The sequence below is a fragment of the Bos javanicus genome, chromosome 23 (assembly GCF_032452875.1).
Source record: "Bos javanicus breed banteng chromosome 23, ARS-OSU_banteng_1.0, whole genome shotgun sequence".
NCBI classification, from domain to species: domain Eukaryota; kingdom Metazoa; phylum Chordata; class Mammalia; order Artiodactyla; family Bovidae; genus Bos; species Bos javanicus.
In genome coordinates, this window is record NC_083890.1 from 38,946,249 (window position 1) to 38,970,341 (window position 24,093).

The following is a 24,093-nucleotide window of genomic DNA, read 5'->3' on the forward strand; positions in this document are numbered from 1 at the left end:
CATAGGAAAACCCAGAAAGAAAATTTACCAAAATGCTCAAAGCATTTTATCTCAAATACTCAAAGATGAGATATTAAACATACAGTTTTATAGTTTCCATATTTTTCTTAACTAACATGAATTGAGAAAATAATGTTATTATGGAAATAAACATTTTTATTATTTATTCATCATTTTAAAACACTGCTTTTCCAGATCCTGGGCATAAGTAAGCATTTTTGATAAAAAGGAGTCTCTACCTGCTTGAACTTTCATCCTTATGAGAAAAAATATCAATAAATCAGTAAACAAATAAATAGAGAGTGTCATATAATAAGTGCTTTGAAGAAATAATACAGGCATTGTGGCAGAAAATGACTGATGGTAGAATTTTAGATAAGAAGCTTATGATGAGCTGTTCACGACAAAAACAATAGGTAACAATGTTTCAAAACTGCCAGGCAACCTGGTAGACATCTCAAATGTTTGACCTCATTTGCTTTTAACAATAATCCTAAGAAACAGGTGCTGTTCTTATTCCCATTTTCACACACAAGGATGTGGACATTTAGAATCAAGATTTTAACAGAAAACTTGTGGTGTACCTCAATCAGAGTATTTATCATATTGCACTTACTCATTTAGTTCTCTGTCTTCATTATCATATTCTCTGCTTCATGACTAGAGCACATATTTCAGAGCCTGAAACATAATTTAAAACCTCATCATATATTTGTTCAATAATGAATATATGAATAATTTAAAAAAGAAAATTCATTATTAGAGAAAGGAAGTATTATTCTGGAAATTTGCAAAAAAAATACTGTAATTCTTAAAATGAATCATTATGTATAATTATTAGGTAACATGTTCTCTCATCTGTTCATGTTTCCATATAATAGGGGGAAAAGTATCTATGAAAAAGGAACAGATAGTCATAAAAAATGTTAAGGTGAATCATGGATTAACTTTAAAAAGAGCTAGTTGGTTTTATTAAAAACTTACAAAGTAGTTTAAAATAAAATAATATTTGAAATCCAAACTGGAAGATTTAAAAACTTTAATGGGATAACTTAACACTCAAACTTTTTCAACCTAGGTGTCTAATAAGTTCAACACAATACCCCATAAGAACCACACAAATATAAAAATTATAAAATTTATGAAAAAGATAAACTTTAATTAATAATGAGTCATATTGTTGTAAGACTGTTAAAAATATATCAATTCTTATGTATTAAATTTACAAGTTTAAATACTGTTCCAAATACAGCTTAAGTGAAGTGAAGTGAAGTGAAGTGAAGTGAAGTGAAAGCCGTTCAGTTGTATTCGACTCTTTGTGATCCCATGGACCTATAGTTGATGGAATTCTCTAAGACAGAATACTGGAGTGGGTAGCCTTTCCCTTCTCCAAGGGAAATCTTCCCAACCCAGAGGTCGCACCCAGATCTCCCACACTGCAGATGGATTTTTTACCAACTAAGCCACCAGGGACGCCCAAGAATACTGGAGTGGGTAGCCTATCCCTTCTCCAGAGAATCTTCCTGACCCAGGAATGGAACCGGGGTCTCCCACATTGCAGGAGGATTAAGCCCAAATACAGCTTAAAATATGTATAATTCTGGGCTCATCAAGAGACTAGATATGGCCAATGAAAGAATCAATAAGCTTGAAGATGTATCAGTAGAAACTTCCTAAACTGAAATGCAAAAGTAAAAAGATGAAAAAAAAAAGGGGGGGGGACTAGAATATCTAAGACTATGAGATGATTACAGACTGTATAGCATACATGTAATTGGGATAACAGAGGAAGTAGAAGAGAGAATATAATAAAGGAAATATTAATATCTGAATTAATAATAGCCAAAGGTTTTCCAAAATTAACACCAGACATTATACCACAGATACCTCCCCCAAATGACATAAGGTGTTGACCTCCCTCTGAGTCAGTTTCTTTGGACCCTTTTCAATTCATTCATTTCTCCCTCGCAGCCATTGCCACTACTTCCTAGGTCGAGAAAGGAAGTCACAGATAAAGATATCTTCTCAAGTTGGATCTCTCACACTTGGGAGTGCTGGAGAGAATGCTGACGTTTAAGCTGACTCATCAGAGAAACATTTATGAGTGAAAGTAGTAATTATTGGAGCCATGCTCCATTTGCATTGTGCCTTTGTCAATTTTCTGGATTTCTTTCTTTGGTTTTTATTCCTTGACATTTATGACATTGGACCATCCTTTTGTAATGAGTCAATATACAGGATTTCTGCCTTACTACATGCAGGGCACCATCATTGCCTTGAATCCTGCTCTTCCAACTGGGGGTGCCTGACTCTTTGAAATACAAAGACAAAATTGAATGAGCCGTGCAGTTATTACAGGTGGAAACCATGAACTCTAGCCATAAAGTATCTTTCCTCAACAAGTCTTTGAACTCAACACTAGAAATTCTCCCTAACAAATCTATTCATTTACCCTAGTATATGAAGTGTTTGTGTTGTGAGGAGGGGATTGGTAAAAAATGACTCCTGGTGAAATTTAGAATGGCACTCTGAGGAATATGCTTTGTTGTGCTGATACTTAGAAGCATCTTGGGATAAGGAGCACACTCTGAGTAGTTCTTTACTCTAGGAAGCTGTCCTCACCTTATGCCCAGTTCAGTACATAAACACACGAGTCACATGCTTACTCAGATATATTCTACTTCTGTTTTGACATGACCACTGACAAAGTGTTTCTGGCTTCCAGCATTGGGTCAAATCTAACACAGCCAAACCCATTCTTGCAGCTGTATTTTCCCATAGTTGTAATGCAATAAACTTTGAGAAGACCACATAAAGGAGGTCTGTCACAAAGCTAGAGGTCACTGGTTGATCTGCATGAAGATCCTGTGGGAGATGCTCGGCGTTAAAGGTTAATCCTGCAGAAAATTTGAGAGCCCTGAGGGTTACATTGGAGACGGCTGGCCTAACAGTGCATGTGGTAGGCACTCAGTCTATACTTCATAACTGATTGATTTTCCTTCTGGAACATTACAAAGGACTACGGCAAAAACAACAGGATCATTTCCCTTCATTCACCCTAGTGTTTTTTGCTATTAGGACTAGGGACATGAAAACAAACTGATTTATTATTTTTGGAATGAAAATTTCCCATTTTGGTTTAATTTTGCATAGGTGACAAGCCACATGTACGTGGGTGTTTAGAGTCAGACTTGAAACCTGAAATAGATTTACAGAGTTATTTTGTTCTTACCATCACCTTCTTCTCCAAAACAGACTAATGCAATAAAAAAATTGCAAATAATTGAAGTTCTTTCTAGGTTTTAAAGATAGATGAAGAGTTTAGTATCATCTCTAGAAAGTGCTCTTAAAATTTAACTTTGTCCAACTTTCTTCTTAGGTAATAGATTTCCAGGGCTGTGGAAAGGCCAGCTTTGTGCATGGTAAGCACTTGGGTGGGGGATATTCGGGTTGGTGAAGGGGGCTTTTAGCAACACTCTCTTCTGTCCTTCAGCCTTCTAGCCCTTTCATAACCACCTGACACTTTTCTGCTGGGATTACAAAGAGTGACTGCTGTGGTCACCAAGATAAGGGAGTGCAATTCTTTTGGCCAGCCGCATACTGTTAGCCACATTGGAGAATGATGGAAGTGAGAGAAGAGGAGATAAGAAGAGTTGCTTCTTCAAGGCCATGCCATACAAGCTGTTATCTAAGTTACAGGCTGTATCCACATGCTTGCTTGGGAAAATGAAATTTAAACTGCTTGCATTGTACTTAGTTCTGCAAATTGAAGAGAATGGAGATGCATCTCCAAACCAGAAAAGGATTTACAAGAAGGATTTAGAGGAAGGCTCTTCTCCCAGACCAAGGAGGAAAGTTCCTTTTAAGCCCAAGTCCCTCCCTAGTCTCTGCTACGTTCACTGTATCATAGGTGATTTGCAGCACCCTGGTTGAGGTAACATATCAGCAAAGTTCAGAGCTGGACCCGCATATGAACCTTGTGGAGGAAAAACAGGGTGAACTGTTATTGCTACAAAAAGAAAAACATGCTTTCTCATGCACTTCAGAGATGTAGGAAAGAAAAAAAAAAATCACAAAGACAGCAGACTGAATACAAAAAATGCAATTATCTTTTATTCATTCATATTCCATTTGGTAAGAGAAAAATTATATGCTGTTGGGCTTGGTACCCTTTAAAACATTGAAAAATCAATCAATCAAATAAATTAGGTACTTTGGAATTTTACAGCCGATGCCAAGGACATGCCATAGGGATTGCTTATGAATTTCAGAATTATTTTTAATAAGATATATTGCATTAAAAACATTTTGAAATGATTTGAAACAATACAATGTAATAAAAATAAATGTGGAAGAAGAAATAACAACAACTGGGCAGGGCCTTCATTTGGGAAGGGAAAACAACATCCATGCAAAGCTTGGCCCTGTTCAATGTTAAATGTGGTATCAGGCCTTTATTTTGAAAAGAAGTTTCACAAAAGTCTTCCAAAGCCCATGAAGGATTACATTGTACAGTGTGGGGATAGTCTTTGCCACATATTTCTTGGCCTGAGAATTCATTATGCAGAGTCAATGGCTCCTCCCTAGCCAATGCCCACGTATCCTGGCAATTCTCAGGTCAGTCCCTGTACTAAAGCCTACAGGAAATGCTCCATGGACTTAGCTATGAATGTGAAGGCAATATTGTGTGGATTTTTGCTGTCTATCCAGCTATCTAGAGCTGCAGATATTCATTTATAGGCTGACTGTCATTGGTGGACATTGGCATATCCACAAATTTATCAGTTTCTTTGTATACTTTCTGTTGTTGTTTAGTCGTTATGTCTAACTCTTTTGCGACCCCATGGACTGTAACCCACCAACCTCCTCTGTCCATGGGACTTCCCAGGCAAGAATACTAGAGTGGGTTGCCATTTCCTTCTCCAGGGGATCCTCCTGACCCAGGGATCCAACCCGTGTGTCCTGCTTGTCAGGCTGATTCTATACCACTGAGCCACCTGGAGAGCCTGTAGTTTCTGTTATCAGAGCTTTAACATCTAAAGATAGATATTAGTTAATACATGTTTGTACTCTTGGGTACAAAGCCCAACATATATAAAGGAAAAATAGTACATGATGGCAAAATATTCCCTAGGTTTGCCAAGAATAAGCAGATTCTATTCAGTGCAAGTTTAGTGGAACCTGTATCTCAGTCATACTCTAATATTTTAAAAAGAAGTTAATCCACATATATTAAATTGGGGAATTCTCTTCATCCAATATTGGTTTATTCATATGTAATCTCTTAACTTTTTCTAGTAACAGAGTTTATTTTACACAAATGTGATATCTACTTAAATGGTCAGGTGTTGGTTATGTCATCTGACAAACAGTATCACGATACTTGAAATATATTTTTGGATTCCTTAAGGACATAGCACAAGGGCTGTCTATGTTAATGTAAATAGGCACATTTTGGTCACGGGAAATCACCATTATAAAAACAGAGAGGAGGAAGCAGACACTCATTGGGTGCGGGGGTGGAGAAGCCAAATACCATGGTTCAGTTCAGTCACTCAGTCATGTCCAAAATTTGTGACCCCATGGCCTGCAGCACGCCAGGCTTCCCTGTCCATCACCAACTCCCAGAGCTTGCTCAAACTCATGTCCATCGAGTCGGTGATGCCATCCAACCATCTCTTCCTCTGTTGTTCCCTTCTCCTCCTGCCTTCAATCTTTCCCAGCATCAGGGGCTTTTCAAATGAGTCAGTTCTTCACATCAGGTGGCCAAAGTATTGGAGTTTCAGCTTCAGCATCAGTCCTTCCAATGAATATTCAGGATTGATTTCCTTTAGGATGGACTGGTTGGATCTCCTTGCAGTCCAAGGGACTCTCAAGAGTCTTCTCCAACACCACAGTTCAAAAGCATCAATTCTTCAGCACTCAGCTTCCTTTACAGTACAACTCTCACATCCATACATGACTACTGGAAAAACTATAGCCTGACTAGATGGACCTTTGTTGGCAAAGTAATGTCTCTGCTTTTAAATATGCTGTCTAGGTTGGTCAGAGCTTTTCTTCCAAGGAGAAAGTGTCTTTAATTTCATGGCTGCAGTCACCATCTGCAGCGATTTTGGAGACCCCCAAAATAGTCTCTCACTGTTTCCATTGTTTCCCCATCTATTTGCCATGAAGTGATGGGACTGGATGCCATGATCTTAGTTTTCTGAATATTGAGTTTTAAGCCAGCTTTTTCACTCTCCTCTTTCACTTTCATCAAGAGGCTCTTTATTTCTTTGTTTTCTGCCATAAGGGTTGTGTCATCTGCATATCTGAGGTTATTGATACTTCTCCCGGCAATCTTAATTTCACCTTGTGCTTCATCCAGCATTTCATATGATGTACTGTGCATAGAAGTTATATAAGCAGGGTGACAATATACAGCCTTGATGTACTCCTTTCCTGATTTGGAACCAGTCAGTTGTTCCATGTCAGGTTCTAACTGTTGCTTCTTGACCTGCATACGGATTTCTCAGGAGGCAGGTCAGGTGGTCTGTATTCCCATCTCTTTCAGAATTTTCCATTTTGCTGTGATCCACAGTCAAAGGCTTTGGCATAGTCAATAAAGCAGAATTAGATGTTTTTCTGGAACTCTCTTGTTTTTTGTATGATCCAACAGATGTTGGCAATCTCTGGTTCAACTACCTTTTCTAAATCTAGCTTGAACACCTGGAAGTTCATGGTTCACGTACTGTTAAAGAATGGCTTGGAGAGTTTTGAGCATTACTTTACTAGTGTGTGAGATGAGTGCAATTGTGCAGCAGTTTGAGCATTCTTTGCAATTGCCTTTCTTTGGGATTGGAATGAAAACTGACCTTTTTCAGTCCTGTGGCCACTGCTGAGTTTTCCAAATTTGCTGACATATTGAGTGCAGCACTTTCACAGAATCATCTTTTAGGATTTAAAATAGTTCAACTGGAATTCTATCACGTCCACTAGCTTTGTGCATGGTGGTGCTTCCTAAGGCCCACTTGACTTCACATTCCAGGATGTCTGGCTCTTGGTGAATGATCATGCCATCATGCCCATTCCAGTCCATTTTAGTTCACTGATTCCTAAAATGTCAACGTTCATTCACTCTTGCCATCTCCTGTTGACCACTTCCAATTTGCCTTGATTCATGCACCTAACATTACAGGTGCCTATGCAATATTGCTCTTTACAGCATCAGACTTTACTTCCATCACCAGTCACATCCACACCTGGGTGTTGTTTCGCTTTGGCTCCATCTCTTCATTGTTTCTGGATTTATTTCTCCACTAATCTCCAGTAGCATACTGGGCCCCTACCGACCTGGGGAGTTCATCTTTCAGTGCTGTATATTTTTGCCTTTTCATACTGTTCATGGGGTTCTCAAGGCAAGAATAGTGAAGTGGTTTGCTATTCCCTTCTCCAGTGGACCATGTTTTGTTAGAACTCTCCGCCATGACCCATCCATCTTGGGTGGCCCTACGTGGCATGGCTCATAGTTTCATTGAGTTAGATGAGGCTGTGGTCCATATGATCCATTTGATTAGTTTTCTGTGATTGTAGTTTCATTCTGCCTGCTCTCTGATGGATAAGGATAAGAGGCTTATGGAAGCTTCTTGATGGGAGAGACTGACTGAGGGGGAAACCCGGTCTTGTTCTGATGGATGGGGCCATGTTCAGTAAATCTTTAATCCAGTTTTTGGTTGATGGGCAGGGCTGTGTTCCCTCCCTGTTGTTTGACCTGTGGCCACACTATGGTGGAGGTCATGAAAATAATGGCAACCTCCTTCAAAAGGTCCCCTGCATGCAGTGCCACACTCAGTGCCCCCAACCCTGCAGCGGGCCACCACCAATCCATGCCTCTGCTGGCAACTCCTGTATACTCATAGGCAAGTATGGGTCGGTCTCTTGTGGGGTCACTGCTCCTTTCTCCTGGGTCCTGGTTCACACAAGGTAGACTCGGAAATCTAAGAAGATGAGGGTACCTGTTTTAAGGGCAAGAGTATAGGACTTGTGCAGTAAAAGACAAGTATCTTTCATGATGGTTCTCAATATAACAGCAATTTACAGCCCTAGGTCTATGGTAATGTGAGCTGTGTACACTTATCTTTAGGTCAGTGGTTTTCTGGGAATTGAAGCCAGCATGGCTTTTTCCAGTGATGAGACAGAATGTTGAAATAAAGAGTACATTCAGGATATGAATATATCTCAGTAGAGACTGAGAACAGAAGAGGATATAAAGCTAGGTAATTAGGAGAATTACCTAAGCTGAGCACCGAAGAATTGATGCTTTTGAACTGTGGTGTTGGAGAAGACTCTTGAGAGTCCCTTGGACTGCAAGGAGATCCAACAAGCCCATCCTAAAGGAGATCAGTTCTGGGTGTTCATTGGAAGGACTGTTGTTGAAGGTAAAACTCCAATACTTTGGCCACCTCATGTGAAGAGTTGACTCATTGGAAAAGACCCTGATGCTGGGAAGGATTGGAGGCAGGAGGAGAAGGGGACGACGGAGGATGAGATGGTTGGATGGCATCATCAACTTGATGGACATGAGTTTGGGTGAACTCCGGGAGTTGGTGATGGACAGGGAGGCCTGCTGTGCTGTGATTCATGGGTTCTCAAAGAGTCAGACACAACTGAGCGACTGAACTGAATTAGCAGAAATACTGTTCCCTAAAGAATCCTTAGTAATAGTGGATGAGATGCCATTTTATATGGGATAGGGTGTAAGTCAATGTTCATTACATTTTAAAAAATTTGAAAGCCTTGAGAAGATTGGAAAATGTGCAAGTTATATTGTTATCTCAAAATCCTTAGTGAAATTTTATTTAGGGGAAATATAAAAATGTATCAAGGCAGGGAGAAATTTATTGTAACTGAAGTAAAACCTCAGTGTCCTGATCGGATTATCTAAGGCCGTAGCCTGGACCAAAACTGAAAAATGGCTCCGTACAAAGAGCACTGTACCAAGAATAGAACGACTCTAGTCTTTCCTTTTACTTTCCTTCTAAACTTTCTCATCTTCTGCCTGCCTCATTCTAAAAGCTTCCGGGGTTTACCACTGAGACTTACATGTCTTTGGCAAGCCTCAAGTTCTTGGCCAACGCTATGTGATTTCTAGAGGACCAAATGATAACAAAATGCTGGCAAGTGCCTTGAAAAGCAAAAGTGTGCAAATAGAAGCTGCTTGATATGGGAGCACTTTGAGGGCAAGTGGTAAATGAGTGTTTCTCCCAGAGGTAAAAGAAAGGCTTGTGTTCTTTATTCAGTGTCTTCCTCCTGTAGTTCCTGATTCTCTTTTCTGCTTTTGTCTTCACACAGAAATTTGTTCATGATTAGCCTCAGATTTGTCCAGGAGCCTCTTCTAGGGAAATACAGTGGGTTTTTGTTTGTTTTTTCATCCCTATTTCAGTACATCAGTAGGAAGGAATGGTGACCGACTGAAAACTTGAGGCACCATCTTGATTTTGATGGTCTTGGTAACTAAGGGGTGACTAGAAAGTGTGACATACAGAGCTTATTTTCAAAGAATGCCAAGGTATTTGATCACTTTAGAAGCAGGACTTCAGACTCCAAAGCCAACTCTTCAAAATCGACTATCAGAATATCAAAAGAAATGTATCCTGGATAGCATCAGAGTACCAAGATGTTTAACCAGCATTGCTCTCCAAGAGGATGGGAGGACATTATGATGTGCTCACAAAGAGTAAAGGTATTAAACTAAATTTTTAGGCAGTACCTAAAATAACCACTTCTATTTAACCTCATGTATCTTGGACAAATGTACCATAGCTCCTTTAAAGAGCTGTATAACACATAAAGACACTCGTATCTGGTATATTATAGGTTCTCAACAATTTTTGATAACAATAAATAAATCAAAATATTTGGGTACCTTGGGTCAGTAGTTTCTCATTTCCCAGACTTAATTTAAAAGGGTATTATACTTATGAATTAATAAAATGCTTATATGCTTTTACAGTTATCCACTGATCCAACTACTGCACCTGTAGTCAGAGAGGAATCTGTTTCTGGTCTTCAACTAACAAATGGTGAGACTTCAATTTCTTTATCTCTAAATTAAAACACTTAGCCAGAACATTCTGTTATTCTATGTACCACACAACTGTATATAAATACACACAACCAAACAGATCCTGGTTGAGAGTAAAGGAAAAATTGTGGAGTCTGCCGATAACATAGGCTAGGCATGGGTGCCATGTTTAAAGGTGTGATTCAAGTTCATGACCATCTCTAGTGCAGAAGAAATTTAGATCTAATTACATTTTTTTTAAGGTTACCAGGGTCTCTTGTTTAAATACTGATAGGGACCTTGTATTCAGCCTTCAAAGATCCCCAATAAACCTTCTATGTTTTGTTACTGGGTCCTCAAGGCAACCCTTTTACCTCCCACTGTTCCTAGATCTCCTAAATTACAGAGAAGTGGGGTGTGGTTTTGTAGAGATAAGGAAATAAAGAGAAGCTGAGCTCCCCTGGGAAAAGCAATGGCTGCTCTGCTGAAGATGCTCTGATTAAGGAAAAAGAAATCAGAGGCGAGAAGGAGTCATGTGGAAGCCTGCTTATGGTACTGGAGAGTATCTAAATCTATGATTCAAACTCTAAGAAATTCTATAACCCTTTCTCACCTTCCTCTCCTCCCTCCTAACCCAATTCTATCTCAAAATACTTGAAAAAATCTCATTTGGCAAGTTGGCATGAGACTTTAGGGATGCAGTAAGCAGAATGTACTGTGGTCTGAAATCAGCATGGCCATAGCAATAAAGCTGTGGGCTGGGATGGGAATAGTATGTCACAGAGATGTGCTAAATACCTGTGCGTCAGACCCTGTGTGAGAGATTCTTATATACCTTGCCTCTTTACTCCTTAAAAATCAGTTTCCTAAGTATTAAATATTTTCAAACACACAGATAATCATATTACATCACTATTATTAACACTATTATCATTCAATTATTATTGAAATTAAAAGACGTTGCTCCTTGGAAGAAAAGCTATAACCAACCTAGACAGCATATTTAAAAGCAGAGACATTACTTTGCCAACAAAGGTCCATCTAGTCAAAGCTATGGTTTTTCCAGAAGTCATGTATGGATGTGAGAGTTGGACTATAAAGAAAACTGAGCACTGAAGAATTGATGCTTTTGGACTGTGGTGTTGGAGAAGACTCTTGAGAGTCCCTTGGACTGCAAGGAGATCCAACCAGTCCATCCTAAAGGAAATCAGTCCTGAATATTCATTGGAAGGACTGATGCTGAAGCTCCAATACTTTGGCCACCTGATGTGAAGAACTGACCTGATGCTGGGGAAAAGCCCCTGATGCTGGGAAAGATTGAAGGCGGGAGGAGAAGGGGACAACAGAGAATGAGATGGTTGGATGGCATCACCAACTCGATGGACATGAATTAGAGCAAACTCTGGGCGTTGGTGATGGACAGGGAAGCCTCGCACGTTGCCATCCATGGGGTCGCAAAGAGTCAGACACAACAGAGCGACTGAACTGAACTGATTATTAACACAGGTAAGTATTAATGTTAAATTTGGTTGACAAAGATTTTTAAAATGATAGAAATAAAATCTTACCCATTCAGCTGAACTACAACTGCTTCACCCATCCAACTAAGCTTTCTCCCCTTTCTCACTATTCACCGGAAGAACAGAGGTGCTGTCCACCTCTCCGAAGCACACCATTGATTGGGGGAGTCAGAGCTGGCCAAATGGTGGCCAGCAGAAGAGATGCCATGGTCATGCCAAGGTAACTGTAAGTGAGAGATCTCTGGGGTTGAGGAGTTTTTGAAGAATCCGTAAATGTGCCCTGGGAAAGGAAGGACAGTCATGGTGTATCTGCCAGGTTCGGTTGGTACCAATGTCCAGATTATAGTTACATCCAGATAGCAACACCATTTCCATCCTTCCTCTATTTTCTCCCTGTGTCCAAGAGTGTAACAGGCCTTCTAAATTAAATCTATAACACTGTTTCAGTCATGGTCCCAACAGGAAACAGATGGCACTCTCCAAACAGTACAATTTGAGGAGGGTTTATTTACAACAGGACTGTTTACAAGGATATGCGTAGAGGGGAAACCACAAGAGATAGTACAGTAACCCAGGACTAATCGCAGCTGGGTATTTAACCTCCATCCCACAGAGATGAGGGGAGTGAGCACTTCCTGGGACCCAGGAGGAGAGAGAGTCAAGCAGAGTCTCCCTCTTTGAGAGGAGCAGTAACTGTTGTGGGGCAGAGCCAGGCTACCTCTCCAGCTGAATGCCAGGAGAATAATCTCCTAACATCAGTTTCCTAACTCAGTCTGGTCCCCTGCTGTGGCTCCATCATGAAGCTAGAGGGCATTGGAACCCATTTACATAAATCTATATGGGTCAGCCATAATTTATATACCAACAGTATTTTAGCAGCATTACAAAGTGTGTGCGTGTGTGTGTGTGTATGCGTGTGTTCAGTCAGTGGGTTGCCATTGCCTACTCCAGAGGATCTTTCTGACCTAGGGCTCAAATCTCTCACATTGGCAGGTAGATTCTTTACCGCTGCACCATCTGGGAAGCTCTATTCCAAAGTTTGGCTATATGATATTTCACTGTTTAGTTCTAAATACTTTGTATGTTTGATTACCACTTGTTTGACCCAAGGATTATTTAAAAGTGAATTTCTATATTTTCAAATTTGTAACTTTATGACTATCTTTCATAATTGAATACTAGTTTTCTTGCTTTAAATTGGAAAACATTGCCTTTCTTGTATAATTTTTCATTGCTATTTCTTGAGTCTTTTATGACTCAATAGATGGTCAATTTAAAAATGTTCTGTGTGTGGTGGGTAAGATCATATAGTCCCTAACTTTTGATTACAGAGTTCAATATAAGTCTATTAGATATAGTTTGTTAATTTTGTTGTTGAAATTTTATATATTCTGACTTTTTTCTTTTATATGCTTTTTCTAAGAATTTAGAGGCTTCATTTGCTTGGTGATTTGGTTTCTGTGAGTTTGGTCAACATTTTTAACTTTTTTTTTTTTTTTTTTGGTTTCTTATTGCAATTTTGTCAATCTACATGTTTATATAATACATAATTATGTGCCAAAATAATTTAGTGTGGCTGTGTAAATCTTACAGTTTCCTTCTATTATTACAATAATCCTCTTTGTCCTTAGTGGGTCTTTTTGTCTTTAATAACTTTTCCCTGTAATTCTATTTTATCTGCTATTACCACAGCTAAAAACAAACTTTATTTTTTAACAATATTTTCTCAGATATATTTTTCATCCTTTAATTTTCCAGCCTTTTGTGTACCTACATTTTAGGTATCTCATAAATAACATATAGCTAAATTTTATTCTATAGTTTGACCACTGAGAGAAAAATAAGAAGTGATTTAAATCTCTTTACTTTTATTGAGATTACATATATATTTGGAATCTTTTTTCCTGCTACTGTGTTTTCCTTTGCTTTACTTGTGTCCTTTCTTGCCTTAAGTTGATTGACCAAACTTAAATCTTCACTCTTTCTTCCTCTCCCCTTCCCTTCCTTTTTTCTTTATTTCTTTATTTTTAATTAGTTTCTTTATTCTTTATTTTCCCTTATTTCTTTATTTCAATGATTAATACTTCTACTTGGATATTTTACCAATCTGCTTTCCCCATGGTATCATATTTTTATTATGCTTTTTATGCTGTCTTTGGTCTCTTTATCATGTTCAGTGTACATATTGTGTTATCTATTTTAGATATTCTAAGAAGTTCTAGTTTTCCTTTATGTTTTGCTGACTCTTTTTCATGGCTGACCATTTCGTTGAGTGACTGATTTTTTTAATACTTATCTTCCAAGGAGCTTGTTTTTCTGTGGTAGCCTCATTCACCCTGGGTTGTGTCCTCATAGAAGAGTTTTTTCTCATACAGTGTCTGGGATATCTTCAATTTAAGGCCAGTTTTTATGCGTTAATTTATCATTTGTGACTCTTGAATTTGTAGTAGAAATTCAGACCCCCTTTCCCACTACAATCTCAAAGTAGATGTCTTTCTAGTCTCGTTTCCATATAGAGGGACCAACCCTTCAAGAAGCTCATCCTTCTGTAGAGATTTCAGTTAGAAGTCTTCACCTTTCATGAGTTCAAGGCCACATTTACTTTCTCCAACCCGGGCATTATAATGCTTTTTAGTTAGCTCTTTGGTGTATATATTTTTATCTAATGCTTCTTAGGTGTCCTTGAGTGAGTGAAAGCCCGTTTGTTGTGGTTAGTCCCTCAGTCGTGTCCGACTGTTTGCAACCCCATGGACTATACAGTCCATGGAATTCTCCAGGCCAGAATACTGGAGTGGGTAGCCTATCCCTTCTCCAGGGGATCTTCCTGACCCAGGAATTGAACCAGGGTCTCCTGCATTGCAGGCGGCTTCTTTACCAACTGAGCTATCAGAGAAGCCCCTAGGTGTCCTTAGCATTAGCCAAGTTTAAAACTCTGGCTTTGACTTCCTTATTTAACAGCTTAAGGATTTTCCTTTCCTCTATTTTGAGCTTTTCCTCTATTTTGTTATACTAAAAGCATCATTGTTTTATATCCTATATTTCTAAGTGTTTGAAGGAGAAAGCAGGAGCACATTCCAGCAACTGAGCTTGCTTTCAATGTATCTGTCAACTTTGTGAGGCAGGGATATTTTGAATTCCTTTTAGAAAGTCTCACAGAAAATCTACAACATACAGTGTTTTAAATCCTGGGAATACAGAAGTGACTAAGATGCAGTCCATCGTCTAAGTTCTATGCAAGTAATGATGACAGTTAAAGGTGAGAATTTCGGAAATAAAGGCATGAATAAAATGATACAGAAAGAAAATCTGGCTCTTCATTCTTTTAGAGAGGAGAACTGAATTTCAGAGTGTTGATAAAGACTTGCCCAATTTCAAGCAGGTATTAAATATAGAACCAGGATATATGTTTCACTTTTCTGACACAAAATCTCATGCTTTTTAAAGCAGAAATAGCAGCTGTAGCTTCAATATAAGTGTTACTTTGTGAGCAGTGGAGAAGTTCATTTAGAGTGTTGGCTACATATCAGATTTATGAAGAAAAGACATTTATTGATTAAATAGTCTTCAAGGGTCTTGCATCTCTCACTTCTGCCCTATTGAAGGAAAAAAAAAATTTTTTTTTCCCTCTAAGCCTGAGCTTTTACTTGCCACTGCTGACCCAGCATCAAGGACAGAGAATTCAGGGGCTAGTGGAAGGTGGATTGCAGACCAGAAATTGGTGCTCTGAAAGTTCAGATGTCATAGAAAGCAATAGAAAAGAAGCTATACTAGGATGAGCATTTAATCCTAGAGTAGAGGCTTGATAGAGTTTTACATTCAGTAGGAGGGAAGGAGATAATAGCTGGGACTGTTCATATCCTCACTAAACAAGGATTTCACTTTGACAACAGCTAGTGAGCCACAGCCAAGCCCCCTGCTAGTCCCTCCTATTGATGATTAGAGAGACTTCTCAGAAACCTAACCTTAATTTCTTTCCCAGTTGGCAGGCTTTGAATTTTTCAATAAGTTTTATGTTAAATAAAGTTGTTTTTTCCCCTTAAATGCCAAATTTTTCATGTGATTGTGTGTCTGTTTTTGATCTGGAAAATGCTCTGAAAGGCATTAATTGTTTCATCTGATATTAATTTGAAATGAAAAACAGAAAGAAGGGGGCAGACAGATTTGCTACATCAATGATGATTTATAGCTAATTTGATTTATGGGGTAGAAGGGAATGTCAAGAAAATCTTAAGTATCCACTTCAGCAAATATGTCTGCTGCCTCGTATTAACCCACCACCATTTTCTTTTCACATGGAGTAGAAAGATGTGCACTCATCTTCTGCGAGAACTCCAAAATACGACTCGCAGCTGAACAACCATTGACAGGAGAATGTTGGATCCCACCAAAAAAAGATACCCCATGACCAAGGGCAAAAGAGAAGCCCCAGCAAGATGGTAGGAGGGCTGAAATCACGTTTATAATCAAATCCCATACCTGCCAGAGACGGTCGGAGGGCTCTAACAAAACCTTGTGTGCACCAGGATGCGGAGACCCCACAGAGACTGAGCCAGACCTTCCTTTGAGTGTTTGAGTGTCTCCTGTGGAGGCACAGGTCAGCAGTGGCTTGCTTCAGGGGCAGGGGCTCTTGGTGCAGCGACCTGGGTATGACATAAGCCCTTTTGGACGAGGTTGCCATTAACCCCACCACAGAGCCACAAGAATTTACACAGGACTGGGGAAACAGAATCTTGGAGGGCACAAACAGAACCTTGTGTGTGCCAGGACCCAGGAGAAAGGAGCAGTGACCCCACAAGGGGCTTACCCAGACTTGCCTAGGAGTGTCCAGGAGTCGCCAGCAGAGGCGTGGGTCGGTGGTGGCCTGCTTCAGGGTCGGGGCACTGAGTGTGTCCGTACATGCAGGGGACCTTTTGAAGGAGGTCGCCATTATCTTTGTGACCTCCACCATGGTTTAGTCTCAGATCAAACAACAGGAAGGGAACACAGCCCCGCCTATCAACAGAAAACTGGGTTAAAGATTTACTAAGCATGGCCCCACCCATTAGAACAAGACCCAGTTTCCCCCACAGTCAGCCTCTCCCATCAGGAAGCTTCCCTCTTATTAACCTTATCCCTCAGAGGGCAGACAGAATGAAAAACAGAATCACAGAAAACCAATCAAACTGATCACATGGACCAAGGCCCTGTCTAATTTAACAAAACTATGAGCCATGCCATGTAGGGCCACCCAAGATGGATGGTTCATGGTGGAGAGTTCTGACAAAACGTGGTCCACTGGAGAAGGGAATGGCAAACCACTTCAGCATTCTTGCCTTGAGAACCCCATGAACAGTATGGAAAGGCAAAAAGATAGGACACTGAAAGATGAACTCCCTAGGTCGTACGTGCCCAATAGGCTAATGGAAAAGAGAGGAGAAATAATTCCAGAAAGAATGAAGAGACGGAACCAAAGCAAAAACAACACCCAGTTGTGGATGTGACTGGTTACAGAAGTAAAGTCTGATGCTGTAAGAACAATATTCAGAGGAACCTGGAATGTTAGGCGCATGAAGTGAGGTCGCTCAGTCGTGTCCGACTCTTCGCGACCCCATGGACTGTAGCCTATCAGGCTCCTCCATCCCTGGGATTCTCCAGGCAGGACTACTGGAGTGGGTTGCCATTTCCTTCTCCAGGAGATCTTCCCAATCCAGGGATCGAACCTGGGTCTCCCATATTGCAGACAGATGCTTTACCATCTGAGCCACCAGGGAAGTCCACCAGGTCCCCTGGTGGCTCAGACGGTAAAGCGTCTATCAATGTGGGAGACCTGGGTTCAATTCCTGGGTCAGGAAGATTCCCTGAGAAGGAAATGGCAACCCTCTCCAGTACTCTTGCCTAGAAAATCCTATGGACTGAGGAGCCTGGTGCAGGCTACTGTCCATGGGGTCGCAAAGAGTCAGACACGACTGAGCGATTTCAGTTAGGTGCATGAATCAAAGTAATTGGAAGTGGTCAAACAGGAGATGGCAAGAGTGAACATTGACATTTTAGAAATCAGTGAGACAAAATGGACTGGAATGGGTAAATTTAACTCAGATGACCATTATATCTACTACTGTGGGCAGGAATCCCTTAGAAGAAATGGAGTAGCCATCATAGTCAACAAAAGAGTCCAAAATGCAGTACATGAGTGCAATCTCAAAAATGACAGTGATCTCTATTTGTTTCCAAGACAAACCATTCAATATCACAGTAATCCAAGTCTATGTCCCAGCCAGTAAAGCTGAAGAAGCTGAATGGTTCTGTGAAGACCAACAAGACCTTCTAGAACTAACACTCAAAAAAGATGTCCTTTTCATCATAGGGGACTGGAATGCAAAAATAGGAAGTCAAGAGATACCTGGAGTAACAGGCAAGTTTGGCCTTGGAGTACAGAATGAGTAGGGCAAAGGCTAACAGAGTTTTGCCAAGAGAACGCACTGGTCATAGCAAACACCCTTTTCCAACAATAAAAGAGAAGACTCTACACATGAACATCAACAGATGGTCAATACAAAAATCAGATTGATTATATTCTTTGCAGCCAAAGATGGAGAAGCTCTATAAAGTCAGCAAAAACAAGACTGGGAGCTGACTGTGGCTCAGTCATGAACTCCTTACTGTCAAATTCAGACTTAAATTGAAGAAAGTAGGGAAAACCACTAGACCATTCAGGTATGACCTAAATCAAATCCCTTAGGATTATACAATTGAAGTGAAAAATAGATTCAAGGGATTTGATCTGATAGAATTCCTGAAGAACTCTGGATGGAGGTTCATGACATTGTACAGGAGGTAGTGATCAAGACCATCCCCAAGAAAAAGAAGTGCAAAAAGGCAAAATGGTTGTCTGAGGACGCCTTACAAATAGCTGAGAAAAGAAGAGAAGCTAAAGGCAAAGGAGAAAAGAAAAGATATACCCATTTGAATGCAGAGTTTCATAGAAGAGCTAGGAGAAATAAGAAAGCCTTCCTCAATGATCAGTGCAAAGAAATAGAGGAAAACAATTGAATGGGAAAGACTAGAGACCTCTTCAAGAAAATTAGAGATACCAAGGGAACATTTCATGCAGAGATGGGCACAATAAAGGACAGAAACAGTATGGACCTAACAGAAGCAGAAGATATTAAGAAGAGGTGGCAAGAATGCAGAACTATACAAAAAACATCTTCATGACCCAAATAACCATGATGGTGTGATCACTCACCTAGAGCCAGACATCCTAGAATGCAAAGTCAAGTGGGCCTTAGGTAGGATTACTACGAACAAAGCTAGTGGAGGTGATGGAATTCCAGTTGAGCTATTTCAAATCCTAAAATACAATGCTGTGAAAGTGCTGCACTCAATATGCTAGCACATTTGGAAAACTCAGCGGTGGACACAGGACTGGAAAAAGTCAGTTTTCATTCTAATCCCAAAGAAAGGCAATGCCAAAGAATATTCAAACTACCACACAATTGCACTCAAGTGGTACACTAGCAAAGTAATGCTCAAAATTCTCCAAGCAAGGCTTCAACAGTACATGAACCATGAACTTCCACATGTTCAAGATAGATGTATAAAAGCCAGAGGAACCAGAGATCAAACTGCCAATGTCCATTGGATCGTACAAAAAGCAAGAGAGTTTCAGAAAAACATCTAATTCTGCTTTATTGAAGCCTTTGACTATGTGGATCACAACAAACTGTGGAAAATTCTGAAAGAGATGGGAATACCAGGCCACCTTACCTGTCTCCTGAGAAATATGTATGCAGGTCAAGAAGCAACAGTTAGAATCGGACATGGAACAACAGACTGGTTCCAAATTGGGAAAGGAGGGCGTCAAGGCTGTATATTGTCACCCTACTTATTTAACTTATATGCAGAGTACATCATGCAAAATGCCAGGCTGGATGAAGCACAAGCTGGAATCAGGATTGCCAGAAGAAATATCAATAACCTCAGATACGCAGATGACACCACCCTTACGTCAGAAAGCAAAGAAGAACTAAAGAGCCTCTTGATGAAAGTGAAAGAGGAGAGTGAAAAAGTTGGCTTAAAACTCAACGTTCAGAAAACTAAGATCATGGCATCTGGTCCCATCTCTTCATGGCAGATAGATGGCAAAACAATAGAAATGGTGAGAGATTTTATTTTGCAGGGCTCCAAAATCACTGTAGATAGTGACTTCAGCCATGAAATTAAAAGACGCTTCTTCATTGGAAGAAAAGCTATGACAAACGTAGACAGCATATTATAAAGCAGAGACATTACTCTGCCAATAAACGTCCATCTAGTCAAAGCTGTGGTTTTTTCAGTAGTTATGTATGGATGTGAGAGTTGGAGTATAAAGAAAGTTGAACACTGCAGAACTGATGCTTTTGCACTATGGTGTTGGAGAAGACTCTTGAGAGTCCCTTGGACTGCAAGGAGATCCAACCAGTGCATCCTAAAAGAAATCAGTCCTGAATATTCATTGGAAGAACTGATACTGAAGCTGAAATGCCAATACTTTGGCCATCTGATGTGAAGAACTGACTCATTGGAAAAGACCCTGATGCTGGGAAAGGTTGAAGGCAGGAGGAGGAGGGGACAACAGAGAAGGAGATGGCTGGATGGCATCACCAACTCGATGGACATGAGTTTGAGTAAACTCCGGAAGTTGGTGATGGACATGGAAGTCTGGCATGTTGCAGTCCGTGGAGTCACAAAGAGTCAAACATGAATGAGTACTGAACAGAACTGATTTTCTTTTCAGAAAATACTATACACATGAGAGAAGGCTATCCGTGTAGCCTGTCCAACCTGGCCCAATGGTTCAACCTCAGGTGACTGTCAGATTTCACAGTCTTGTCCCGCTGTGCCTTGTTTCTTATAGAGTCTCAAAAAATTTCAGTTTTCATAACATTTCCAATCCCTTTCTGTTACAATACAATTCCTTAGCTAATAATTTAGGAGTCGACAGCTATGGATGATAGAAATATGGACTGAAGAGGAATTTTTCAGCAGATCAACATGGAACAATAAAAGGAGAAGAAAGGGACATTATTTTTTGTATCATATTTGTGTTCATTTGAAAATACATCTTCAGCCCAGATCACCTTTACTCCAGATACATGTATATTAAGCCAACTGGATACTACATCTGCTATTGTAGACATGCCTCCAACATGTCCAGAATTGAATTTCCAAAGCCAGAAACTTGGGCAACAATCTGACTCCTGTGTTGTCCTTCCCGAGTCCTGCACTGTAATATTATAGTTTTCTATCATTCATCAAGTACCTCCTTATTACCCCCTATACGGTAAGCGCTAGAGTAGGTGTCACACACACAGACACACACACATACACAATTGTTCTTAATATTGAAAGTGATAGTTACACGTGTAACTATTGTTACACGTGTCTTTGCAACCTGTAACTGTTCCATTTTTCAGATGAGGACACTGAAGCTCAGAGAGGTAGGACGCTCATGCTCACATAGGCAACAAGTGACAGTCATAATACATTACTTTCAGTTTCATAAACACATCTCAAGTGGTTCTTTCCTTCTCCACCTCTTTGTCTGACTATCCCTTTCTTACACTTCTGTCAGGACTCAACTTAAAATAAACTTCCTCCAGTATCTCTGGTCTTTCAAGCTTGGTCTGAATTTCTCTCCCGTCTCCATCACCTATATCTCTTCCCCTATGTTTATCCTTATTGTATTCATCTTTGTCTAATTGCCTGCATCCACCATTATATTATATACAAAGGTGAGATTATTTTCCTTGCCATAAAATCCCTAGCCATACCATGTAGCAGGCATTAAATAATTGCTTAAAGAATGGAAGAATGTTGGAAGAATAAGAAACACAAATTCTGTTCACTTCTGAATTATAGTCTTGGACTGGCCCTTTCAAATTTTCCTTTCTCTAGAATGATTCCTTGTCTTCAGAGCTCTTCCATCTTAGTTTTCATGTGTTAAACTCATTGCCAGATTCTGCAGTTTGCTCAATCGCAGAGAGCAAATACAAGTATTCAACTTGTTTATTTAACAAAATAAATACTTAGGTATTGCTGTTTTATCATATAAGCTTGCAGAGGACATGGTTTTCTTGTTTATCCTTCCTTCCTTCTTGGTGCCATTTCATAGGCTTATGGGGTGTCAGTGTTCAGAGGGAACTTAGAAGACTATTTAATGAAATCCCGCAGAGGAAATGCAATCCCAGAAGCACAAGGACATTTACCCATTCTCCTGCTGCTAACAAGCAGTAGCCTCCTTTTGTTTTATTTACTCTGTGTCTCTCCACCATTTTCCTATTTTTGGAGTCAGATTAACCTCCATGTGGGAAGGTGGCACTTCTAATAGTCCAAGGGGTACCAACCTGCCTTTGGACACTTAAAAGGACTTTCCTTCTTTGGGGTTTGCCAAAGGCTGACTTCAGTATTAAAAGAAGGTCTCCCATTATCTGGTGTTACAACCTTGGAGCAGCCAGCAGACTGAACAGTCACACACTAGGAAGCAAAATGCTGAACAGAAACACAGCCAATTCTGTCAGCCATCCAAGGGTGTGTAGCTCAGCCATGTCAGCTGGCAACAGTGTTTGCAGCAACCAGTCCTGAACTCACTGGAGCCATGGCCTCACATCTGGAGTCTAGACTGAGTGGCTCTCACTTGGGCCCACGGCCTCTTCACACCTCCAGACCTCTCTCTAGTGCTCTCACTTTACTTTTTCACTTTGCCAACTTTTTTTTCCCTCCGGTCTCTTGTGATTTTTTTTTTCTTCTTTCGTTTATCGTTTCATTGTTCTTTTCTCAAATGAATTCTAGCTTAGAGACTTACTTTCCAGATACTCCTGACAAACATCATAGAGAAAAGTTTTTCCCAACAATGAGGAGTCCATCAGGACACGATGTCAAATGTCAAAGTGTACAGTGTCTGAGAAAGGTTCCGGTTCAAGATTTTCCACTCACCAGTTGCATCTTTTTGGAAACTCAGTATTGTTGGGGCTTGACTTTTCTTATCTTTAAAATAAAACAAGCTGGATTGCCTTTGTCATGTTCCAACTATTTTTTAAAGCTACAGAATCCTTTCCTCAAAGAAAATCATACGAGAAACATCAAGATGGAGAAAGTATTGAAAAAAAGCTTTTCTGGCTCTATAGGGGGATGGGGGAAATAACTGTTTCACCTTCAGGAGTTCCTAATGGATGCTGGGAGTAGTAGAGTTCCTAAAATGTGCAGCTGGAAAACCCCCGGCCTGGATGATCTTAAAGGCATCTTCTATTTGGTAGGTAGGTGTGGTGAAAACTGTTGTGATCATCACATGTTCTCTCTGCTTCCTTGCATTCCTCAGTGCTTTGCAGTTAAGCACTGTGATGTCAATGGTCTGGCTAACTTGAGCAGAGATGATTCATTACCTCTGAGCTGAGACAAAGGAAACTCACGTGTGATTCTTCATAGTCTCTTTCCTTGCTACTATGACAAAAGAGGCTGCCTCTTGCACAAGGTGCCGCTACATACAATTATAGACCCTCTTTTCATCCTGGGGCCTTGAATATGTTGAGCAGAGAAACTTGTGATGCCATAATGAACAGGTTGTGATTGAAAAATAACCCTTTGGTGTGTGAAGTCACTGGGATTTGGGAATTAATTTCTATGCTGGAATAAAGCTAGCTTATGTTGATTAAGGTAGCAGGCAAGGACAACAGAATTATGAGAACAAGATCAAACTCTCACGTTAGATTTTATTTGGCCATCTGCTTGTGTGCAGCCATCTCTTTCTACGGGGTCATACAGTTAGATAAAACTAGCAGTCTCTGTCTGTACTAGTTTATTTGAATGGAATTCAGCAGAAAGGGGATCTACTGATTAACATAAATGAGAACAACATCATTAGTCTAGAACTCTTCAAATTCAAATAGTTTTAAAACAAAGTACTTTCCCCAGATAGAAGCCCAGACAATTGTACAGAATCCTATACCTTGGAGATAAAAATGCTGGACATATTAGAGCATCTCTGGATGGGCTGGAGCAGAGGCTGACTTCTCATTGTAATGCGTGATGTCTAACATCCTTCTTGGGGCTTTGTCTGTCTCTCCTCTTCCTTCCCTTCCCTGCACGCTACCACCCCGGGGCAATGCTATCTGAGGATTTTTATGATCACATGCAAAGTCCAGCTCCTTCCTGGGGGCAAGGGGACAGGGGCACCACTCTGAGTCACAGGGTTTACACCGAACCCCTGAGTTTCTTAGTAGAATCAAGTCCCAATTACCCAATGGGCTCACTGATATAATAACACATCCTTTACTGGCTGCTTTCCTTTTTCTGTCTCACCCCCTTTTCCCTCAGTTGTTATCTCCTGGTATCACAGCCCAAAAAACCACTTGCACTTAAATCCTTTTCTCAATATTTGAGTGGAATTCAAACTATCCCAACCACTCTGGCTTCCATGCTTTCAGATCTTCTGTCTAGGAGATTTCTAAATGGACTTATAAGTGGCGATTTTAGGCAGATGGGTGGAAATTTTTAAAATGGGTATTACAAGAGGCT

General features: G+C 40.1%; 1 long non-coding RNA gene across 2 annotated transcripts in view; it reads right to left on the minus strand.

Annotated features, from left to right (window-relative positions):
* The window catches only part of LOC133236637 (uncharacterized), a 59,568-nt gene extending 36,618 nt beyond the window's left edge, over positions 1 to 22,950 (minus strand). For both annotated transcript variants that reach the window (XR_009732956.1, XR_009732957.1), the window contains exons 1-2: positions 22,733 to 22,950; positions 617 to 681 (exon numbers count right to left, since the gene is read on the minus strand). This is a non-coding gene — a long non-coding RNA (uncharacterized LOC133236637). The remainder of the gene's footprint in view (positions 1 to 616; positions 682 to 22,732) is intronic.
* Positions 22,951 to 24,093: the final 1,143 nt, after the last annotated feature.